The sequence below is a fragment of the Micromesistius poutassou genome (assembly GCF_964030765.1).
Source record: "Micromesistius poutassou genome assembly, chromosome: 2".
NCBI lineage: Eukaryota > Metazoa > Chordata > Actinopteri > Gadiformes > Gadidae > Micromesistius > Micromesistius poutassou.
In genome coordinates this window covers 16046509-16054969 of record NC_140272.1, presented here as the reverse complement: position 1 = coordinate 16054969, position 8461 = coordinate 16046509, and positions in this window count along the sequence as shown.

The following is an 8461-nucleotide window of genomic DNA, read 5'->3' as shown; positions in this document are numbered from 1 at the left end:
TATGCACACGTAAACAGAGGGACGCGCGTGCGCGCCCACCGTCGCCCGGACCCCGCGCCGGCCTGACAACGTGCACGCTCGCAAGACGCAAGCACAGCGAGAGGCACCACCGCCCCGTCCTCACCGCCTCATATTGCCCGTTCTCATTCCGTCTCTCTTTCTTGTCTGCCTCTCTCTCTCTCTCTTGTCTCCCTCTATCTATTTTCTCCTTCCCTCTCCTCTCTCTCCCTCCCACCCCACTCTCTCTAAAACAAAAACCGGCTACTCGCAAAAGAAAAGTATGGATGAGCAACAAAAAAAAAAAAAACACACTTGAACAGCGCTCTATACCACTCACATTTTTGGAAACGAAAATGGAAACTGGCATGAATCGGGGAAAGCAATAAAGAAGCCTCAACGCTATACGTCTTGCCAAGCGGTGGCGGTGGAGCGGGCCCCGGCCCCCGGGGGTGTACGATTACAACCATGCCTTATGGGTTATCATCCAGATAACATGATGTCAACCGCTCTCTCTATATCTGCTGCCTCTACACAGGGGAGAGGACTGAGTGGGGACGGAAGATCAAGTCAGGAGTTAAACCGTGCAAGTCTGAGCCCTCTCTTTCTCTTCCTCCCTCTCTTGCTCTCTCTGTCTCTCTCTCTCCGAGGGGCCCGACGGTTCCCTCGATGGTTGTGGCCCCTGTTTCTAGATAATCAGATAGTTGGGGCATTTAATTAGCCGAGTCACTGTTTACATCAACTGATGCCACGGCTAATACAGTGGAGAGGGCCAACGTGAAGGGAGGGGGGGGGGGGAGATGTTTGGATTCAGCTAAACGCTGACTAATTACGGCCCTTACGGCTGCAGTAGATTAATTGGTTCCTGAAAGAGAGACTGCCGTTTGAAAAGTAAAAAGGAAAGGGAAGTGTCTGGATAGGCTGGCGGGTTGAGTCCTGGCTCTCTCACAGTAATGAGATAATGATGTTTGTGGCCCTGTTAATGCCAATGTGGTGTGGCAGAGACAGAGGAGAAAATAGAAATACAAAGAGATCTGGATGATGGGATGGGAGATGGAGAGAGAGAGAGAGAGAGAGAGAGAGAGAGAGAGAGAGCGAGAGAGAGAGAGAGAAATGGGCTGATATGGCTCAGGAACAGAGAATAAGACAGAAAGGATGGGAAAGAGAGAGAATATAGAGAGAGAGAATTATGAAAGATAGGAAAAATGTGCTGAGGCAAAAAAAAAGGAAAATCGCAGAAAAAGGAGACAGCCGGAGATAAAGAGAGAGGGAAAGAGAGGGAGAGAGAGAGAGAAAGAGAAGGAGAGAGAGAGAGAGAGAGAGAGAGAAGGAGGGGGGGGGGGCTGATCTTTAGGAGAACCACTAAATGCTGCCACATTCACCCAGCTCTGTGACGCCATGTGCCACACGCCAGTCACACAATCTGCCAAACACGCTTTTACAAACGCACACTCACACACACACACACACACACACACACACACACACACACACAAGCATAGGCACAAGCATAGGCAAACACACACACACACACACACACACACACACACCGGGCAAGGAAAAATCGTGTATGGATGCATCAACATGCAAATATATGCACAGTCACCAACATCTGTTTGTAGGTTATTTATATATAAATAGCTTCTCCCGGCAACCTGACTCACAACTTCAGTGAGATGTTGTTTTTACCATGTTATTAAAGGGTTTTAATGCAGTACTTTGCAGGAAATGTCCCCGAGCGGTTGTCAGTTCAGTAGCGCTCTGTTTGAGCCAAGTCTACCATGTCGTGAAGTGTAAATCTATTAGTACTACCGCGTTCCTCCTCTCCTTCGTCTTCTCCCTCTGCTCCGTCATATATTTACAGTTCCTCTCGATCCATTTTCAACTCATCGTATCCCTTCTTCACTCTTCTGCTCTTTATAACACTCTTCTTTCCTCACCTCTTCTCTCTCCCCCAAATCCTCTCTCCATTTTTCTTCAATCTCTTCATATTCTCTCTCTCTCTCTCCCTCTCTCTGCTGCTCTCTCGTCCCCCGGTCGGTCGGGGGAGTCATGTGGGACTGATTGAGCTGGAGGATCCAGTCATCATCAAAGGCCAAGTGTGGTTGAACGCAGGCAAGCCACTGGGGCTCCAATCTCGCGCTGCCTAATGAGCGCCCACTCCCCCCTCCTCATCCCCATCTCAATCCCACCCCCCCACCCCCCGACTCATGCATCCCTCAAGCAACAAACCTCATCCCCCTACCACTGAATCTCATACTCAACCCCCCCCCCACCTCACTCCCTCACTCACTCCGTCTCTTCCTCTACTCCTCTGACACTCTGTCTCCCCTTCCTCCTTCCACTTCAGCATTCTCGTATAACATCCCTCGCATTATTTCCGACGTGTCCCTGCCTCCCTCGACTCTCCCTCACTCTCTGTCCTGCCACTGCCATATTTGATCCAGCCTTCCTTCTTTCCTTCCTTCCTTGCGTTCTTTTCAGGCATTTATTCAACTGCTCCTCGGATGCCATTTACCATCACCATAGTTTAAACGTCTGGGAGATGGAGTGTCCTGTTTGATGATCACAGCTATCAGAAGGACCGCCCGCAGGCAGACAGACAGACGGATGATCCATCTATGGGTTATACATAGATTTATAGACAGAGAGAGGGATGGATGGATAGAAAGACGGAAAAGACGGACATGCCAGGGAGTACAAAAAGCAGCAGCATATGAATCAACGCATTGGGCCTGACTGACTGTACACAATGGAGGCTCTATGTCTCGTGCTGAGACGTGACATGACCAATGCATTTCACAGCTCCGCGTCCAGCTCCTTAGCATTCAGCTCGTTCTCCGCCCTGCCGCACAGTCTGCCGACAAACCCCCCCCACCCTCCCCCCTCCCCCCTCCCCCCTCCCCGGGACCCCCTCCACACTCCGTCCGCCACAGTCCCTCCGCAGGCTGTGTTCCAAACCCAGCCTGGCGTCTGTGTCTTTATGTGTTCGAGACGCCCCCCCCCATCCCCACCAGCACCACCACCGCCCCGCCCCCACACACAAACCCCCCCCAGACCCAGCAGCCCACCACCACACTGATGATATACATATTCTCCCCTCGCTGTGGACCACTGACGCATCGCTGCACGCAGGCACACTCCAGTCACACACACACGCACACACGCATGCACGCACACACACACACACACACACACACACATACACACATGCAACCACTATATAGGCAGACACAACCCGTTGACATGCAATTGGCTTTTCAATGTATACATGTACACACACACACACACACACACACACACACACACACACACACACACACACACATGCAGTTCATTATACTTTGAGATATACACACATTTCATCAATCATCACTATAGGTTCTGCAACCCACACTGATATGTGTGAGGCCTTCGTTTGATTTAACTGTTGAGCAAGACTAGGCTGGTAATATCGGTATTTGTAGAATATTATCAATCAGATAGATGGAACTGATTCCCCTAAAACAGATTAATAAGCCAAAGCACATGTATATGTTTAAATCACTTTTTACACTTTATTAAATCGCTTTATTTTTCGCGACTTTACTGTATATATAAATATATCTCTAGTTGTCATCTTGATCAATCATGCCAACCTGCCAAGCATGGCATATGGTTCAGGTCGCAATCTGTTAGATTGAGCCCCTCACAGTTCGTAGGCGGGAGACTTTCAGAGTTGAAAAACGAAATAACAGAGTTTTGTGGTGCATCTGTTTGACACGAACTAGCGTAGCTCGGTTGGCTAAGTGGTGTGAGTGGAAGGGGTTTTGGGAGTGTCAATAGTACGTTTCTCGTAAACAAAGAGAGAGACGGGCTGACCGGAATTCTGTACCAGTATATGTACAATATATCAGTTCTAGTCATTCTATTGGTAACATTATTGAAATCACTATTGACATTGTGACTTTAAATAAATATGTAAATGATGTGTAAAATGACTTAAGTGTTAAAAATAGAGTCGTCAATCAATAAAGTTGCACATACTTTAAATGAAAGCAGAGGCAGACCAATATGTATGTCAGTCGGGAGGCATACAGATAGTTCTGTATGTATGGATATCTGGAGGCCATCCACCCTTTTTGAGAGTTTTAATTCACACCCACTGTTCTACCAAGAAAGTACCATATTCTAAGGTATTGGGTAACATTTAGATTACCCAAACTGTGTTGAAACACAGCCAAATCTCCATAAAAAGAGGTGCCTTCAAGTCAACACATGGTGAAACGATACAAATGTTAATAAATGTGCACAAAATAACAAGCATACCTTATTCTATATGGTGGTCCTTATGATAAACCATGTCGGCCCCACAGGGATTGGTTCAGTGTGCCAATTTACACCCCTTGGGTTGGGTGTATGAGTGTGTGTGTGTGGGGGGGGGATATGACCCATCAGCCACAGCATGCTGTTCATGTATCATCACTTGAACTCACAACTTCACACCCTGCCTCTTGGCCCCGGCTCTTCGCCTTTGTTGTGAGTGAGGTTGTCTGGGGTTCTACTGGAACGGGAGGGGGGGGGGGGGGGGGGGTCGGGGGGGTCGGAGGGAGACAGAGGGGGGTTTGGGGTGTGGTGTGGGGGGAAAGACCAGCAGTCAGACCATTCCATATGTTTTCAATTCTGCCCCTGCAGACCTCTCCCCCCCACCCACCCCCCCCCTCTCTCCACACACCCACACCACACCAGTGGCTGGGTCTGGGTCTCTCTCTTCTCTCTCTCTCTCTCTCTCTTGTCCTCCCCTCTCTGATCTCTCATTCATTCAAGTACTGTCTCTCACTCCCTCTTCTGTTTTGTTTCCTTTAGATTCTTCCCTCTTTCTCCCTCTTTTCTTGTTGTTTCTATCTGTCGATTGGACCTGCGGTGAGGGATGCAGGCGTAAGTCCAGGGTACTAACTCGATGGGTAACTACCAGCCTTGATATCCTGGACTTCAACACACACACATGCAACCACACACATGAACACACACACACACACACACACACATAACCACACGCTCAAAAAATGCAGCCACTGTTGGGACTCATTTCTGAGAATCTAAAGATGCGTGTGCATTGTTTTGCCCTCTTTCAGTTCAAAGTCAACCCGAAGAATTGAAGGATAGAATGTTCCGCTCTGCTTGATTTTTATTGTAGTCAAGATTGTGGTTTATACATACACACCAATACGAGAGACATGTGATCAGTAATGGTGACAATATAACCAGGCCCGTTCAGACTTTCCATTTGAATATATTATACATGTTCATGTCATGACATCTGGTTTTGTTCTCATGGAGTCTGAGGAATATATGTGTGTGGTACATGCATACCATTTTCAACCTTTTTTCTTTACATTGTTTAAAAAACCCAACTTTGGTTACAAACGCAGAAAGAAAACACTGCCTGTGTCAAGATGTAAACCAAACTGCCTCATGCATATCCAGTGTGTAAGAAGTGACCATGAAAATTGCGATGAAGCGTTCAGACGCTTAGCCAAACATTGTCAATGCATGCATCAATAGAGAACGGGAAATACGCTCACAAAGAACAAGTTATTAATACCCTGTCAGCAATGAAGTAGCATTTGTTGAAATCCCTGTTCATTCATTCACTGATTTGTATAAATACGGTCCATTAACCATCCCTGGGGGTCGCGCAGGCCTTGTGGCTACGGGACTAGAGACAGTAAACCAATATACAGAATATACAGGAATACCCCATGTATTGTAATGTTCCGGGGGCGTCTGCTGAACAGGGAAATGTGTGAGGGATCCAGGAGAAAAAAGAAAGTGAAAATAGATCGGAAATGTATACGTACTGAACATAATGGAAACAAGGGGAGATGTGCCAAGCCATGGTGGTTGGAGAGACCAAGAGACAGAGTCAAGAGATACATAGAGAGACGGATAGATAGAGACAGACAGAGAGAGACAGACACAGAGAAAGAGACAGTGAAAGAGAGACAGACAGACAGAGACAGAGACAGAGACAGAGACAGAGACAGAGACAGAGACAGAGACAGAGAGCGAGACAGTGACAGAGACAGAGGGATGATGGGGCAGCAGAGAAGTGGGTCATTGATTGCCTTTGCCCATTGAGTGTCTACATGCCTGTATATAAACTGTCCCACACGCGCTGCAGACATGTCTCCCTGGTCCCGGTGAGGTCCCACTGATGACGGGGGCGTATGTGGAGACTACAGTACCGAGTAATTACAGACAGTGTTTGCTTTGATTGGTAAGTTACAGTTTAGTCTATAGCAGCCAAAGAGAAACATGAGTGGGAGTGAGTGGACAATGGAGATGACAGTGTGTGTATCCACTCACTCAAAAAAAAAAAAGAAGCAAAGAAGACTAAAAACGAAGCAAGGCGGCCATGTCAGTGCACTTTTTTCGCCCCTTAGAATAACAGCATACATACGAAGGCATTAGCTGAGAGTAGCCATCGGCAAAGCAATAAAAACTCATCGTGTGGCTCATGGTTACAACACGGCAGGCCGAGCGTGCCATACCGTGGCGGTGGATCGCATGTCGCGGCGGCAGCAGCGAGCAGACAGCACAAACTGTCGAGATGAACGCTCCTTATTATTCGATTTTGGATTCCTTGGAGCCTTGCCCCCCCCCAGAGCCGCCCGCCCGACCACGTTTATGAAAACCTAACGATACGGGGAAGTCATGGCGACGGGGAGTTGGAAGTTTACCCTGGCCTGCCTGGACCGTGCCGTGGCTCCCCCATCGCGGCCGATGGGGTGTAAACCCCCGCTGCTGCTGCTGCTGAAGTCGGCATATCCTGCTGGCCGCCTTGTTAACCCAGAATACCCTAACGACTTCCCCTCTGGCTGCCCGGCCACATTGGGAAGTCATCAGGGCCCCCATGTTTCCACCATGGGATGAGTAGAGGGAGAGGGAGCGGAGAGGGGGGAGACAGAGGAGGAGGCGGGGAACAGAAGAGGATAAAACAAGGAGAGGAGAGGAGGCGGAGAGGAGAGGAGAGGAGAGGAGACGAAGAAGAGAGATGTGGAGAAGAGGGCATAGGAGAGAGGGGCCAGGAGGAGATAAGAGGGTAAACTAGAGGAGAGGAGAAAACAAGAGGAGAGGAGAGATGAGAGGATGAGAGCAGAGGAGCGGGGCAGGGAGGAGATAAGAGGATGAACGAGAGAAGAGGATAAAACAAGAGGAGAGGATGAGAGGACGAGAGCAGAGGAGAGGGGCGGGGAGGGGAGGCAAGACGCAGAAGAAGAGGATAAAAGACGAGAGGGGGCAGCGGAGAAGCAGATCAAAAAGAGTTGATCAGCAGGAGGAATAAGACATCAAAAGAAGACTAAATCAGGGAAGATCAGTGTAGAAAATTAAAAGTGAAGAGGAGGAGAGGAACAATGAGAGGAGATAGAAAGGGGGTGAGGATGAGGGAGAGAGATGCGAGGGGAGGAGAAGAGAGGGGGGTGAGATGAGAAAGAGAGAGAGGAGACGTGATTGACAGTAGAGGTGAAAAAGAATGGGTGATATGAGGAAAGGGTCAGTCAGGGCCGGGGTGGGGGAGAACTGGTCACCATTAATGAGGTGTGTGTTGACGGTTGAAATCCCCTCAGTGTCCTGGTGCCTCAGCATATCATGTGCATTACGTGCCTACTTGTGATAGTAAATTCAAGTTTTCCTCTAATACTTAACCACCAATCACAAAATATTTTCCCATCTCACTATATAGCTAAATAACTGTGGCCTGGTTGAGTGAGGCAAAGTGAATGAGAGGTTTGCCTGTCCCGCTCCCTTGTAAGGCCCCACAGACCTTCTCAGGATTCTTCACCAGAATGTAAACTCTGGAATACAGACTTTAGAGGAAAAATTATATATAGGTTGGTTGTAATCAAAGCACAGCTCCTTTATTAAAAACGTGACTTTATGTATTAAATGTATTATCAAGGTAGGCTTTGATAGTTCGTATATAGTTCACTATAATCTCAGTTCGTTGCATTATATCGCCACCTCGTGGTCGTATGTGATACATGCCCTTTTCTGTGATATGAGTATTTCGGAGGATAATCAGATGTATGATGTATTTATTACCTTAATAAGTAAAGTGATAAAAGGTAAATAATGTAGGCTATCTATTGAAGATGTGGCTAATCAATATCCAACGTCAATTCCATTGATGCTTGAGGACGAGAACGGAAGGCCTACAGATCTGTCATAAAATATATAACAGGAAGGTTTTTATTTTGGTAATAGTGATTTTAATAATTCGATATTTAGTGATAATCCGTGAGAATGAATTAACCCGTTGCGCTCGTCGCTCACTTGCCTCTCCCAGACGCCAGCCTATGTTTTGGCGCCGCTCGGCGGTTTGATGAATTACTAAATTTTGTACCAATGCGTTCAAGGATACTCACAACCAAAGCCATTGTTATCGGTTCAAAATGTTTATCTTTGCTCTCTTGACCAATGG